The 1,900-nt window shown below is 49.6% G+C and overlaps 1 protein-coding gene across 4 annotated transcripts in view; it reads right to left on the bottom strand.

The window, feature by feature from the left end:
* The window catches only part of ZSCAN10 (zinc finger and SCAN domain containing 10), a 10,808-nt gene that overhangs the window by 4,913 nt on the left and 3,995 nt on the right, over nucleotides 1-1,900 (bottom strand). The gene's annotated exons all lie outside the window — the stretch shown is intronic.

The following is a 1,900-nucleotide window of genomic DNA, read 5'->3' as shown; positions in this document are numbered from 1 at the left end:
CCTCAGCCTCCCGAGTAGCTGGGACCACAGGCGCCGCCACCTCGCCCGGCTAATTTTTTGTGTTTTTAGTAGAGACGGGGTTTCGCCGTGTTAGCCAGGATGGTCTCGATCTCCTGACCTTGTGATCCGCCCGTCTCGGCCTCCCAAAGTGCTGGGATTACAGGCTTGAGCCACCGCGCCCGGCCTATTTATTTATTTATCTGAGATAGAATTTCACTCTTGTTGCCCAGGCTGGAGTGCAACGGCAAGATCTCGGCTGACTGCAACCTCCGCCTCCCGGGTTCCAGTGATTCTCGTCCCTCAGCTTCCCGAGTAGCTGGGATTACAGGTATGCGCCACCACACCCCACTAATTTTGTATTTTTAGTAGAGACGGGGTTTCACCATGTTGGCCAGGTTCGTCTTGAACTCTTGACCTCAGGTGATCTGCCCGCTTCGGTCTCCCAAAGTACTGGGATTCCAGGCGTGAACCACCCTGCCCGGCCTAACTGTGGCCTTTAGATCCAACTTCCAATGTTTAGGGCCTTGCAGGGAATATGGAACAAGTCAGACCATCTCTCAAAGAAATTGGCCTGAGTTACTCAGTGTCATAAAAAGTAAGTGCCTGTAGGAGGCGCTATTGGAGAGTAGCCCAAAGAAGTCTCACAACCAAGTGGGTGAACCTAAATTGGATCCTCATTCATTTTTCTTAAAGGCTTTAAAAGACATCCTGGGGCCATTGGAAAATTTTGAGTATGGTGGGGATGGATACTAGACGATAATAGTATGACTACCCATTTCTGAGATGAGAGTCTAGTCTTGCAATATATAGGAAATGGCTGCGTTCTTAGGAAACGCTGAAGAATTTGGAGAAGGGGCCTGAAGGCTCAGCCACATTTATGGACTGACGATGAGATACATATATTAATGTTCATTTCACTGCTTTTTCAAGTTCTCTGGATGTTTTCAAATTTTCAAAATAAAAGGTTAGAGGGGCTGGAGTCATGCCTGTTAACCCAGCACTTTGGGAGGCCTAGGCAGGAGGATCACTTGAGCCTCAGGAGTTCAAGGCCAGCCCTGGGCAACATGGCAAGACCCCCATCTCTAAAAAAACTGAAAATGTAGGGCTGGGTGCGGTGGCTCACATCTGTTAATCCCAGCACTATGGGAGGCCGAGGCAAGCAGATCACAAGGTAAGGAGATCGAGACCATCCTGGCTAACATGGTGAAACCCCGTCTCTACTAAAAATACAAAAAATTAGCTAGGGGTGGTGGCGGGTGCCTGTAGTCCCAGCTACTCGGGAGGCTGAGGCAGGAGAGTGGCGTGAACCCAGAAGGTGGAGCTTGCGGTAAGCCGAGATCATGCCACTGCACTCCAGCCTGGGCGACACAGTGAGTTAAATTAGTCACAGTGAGCTAAATTAAAAATTTAGCTTACCAGGCGCAGTGGCTCTTGCCTGTAATCCCAGCACTTTGGGAGGCCGAGAAGGGTGGATCGCAAGGTCAGGAGATAGAGATCATTCTGGTTAACACGGTGAAACCCCGTCTCTACTAAAAATACAAAAAATTAGGCCGGGCGCGGTGGCTCAAGCCTGTAATCCCAGCACTTTGGGAGGCCGAGACGGGCGGATCACGAGGTCAGGAGATCGAGACCATCCTGGCTGACACGGTGAAACCCCGTCTCTACTAAAAAATACAAAAAAAAAACTAGCCGGGCGAGGTGGTGGGCGCCTGTAGTCCCAGCTACTCGGGAGGCTGAGGCAGGAGAATGGCATGAACCCGGGAGGCGGAGCTTGCAGTGAGCTGAGATCTGGCCACTGCACTCCAGCCTGGGCGGCAGAGCGAGACTCTGTCTCAAAAAAAAAAAAAAAAAAAAAAAAAAAAAAAAAAAAAAAAAAAAAAAAAAAAAAAAAAAAAAAAGG

The sequence above is a fragment of the Theropithecus gelada genome, chromosome 20 (genome assembly GCF_003255815.1).
Source record: "Theropithecus gelada isolate Dixy chromosome 20, Tgel_1.0, whole genome shotgun sequence".
Taxonomy (NCBI): domain Eukaryota; kingdom Metazoa; phylum Chordata; class Mammalia; order Primates; family Cercopithecidae; genus Theropithecus; species Theropithecus gelada.
Note: the sequence above shows the minus strand (reverse complement) of the source record. Positions and strands in the feature narration are given on the sequence as shown.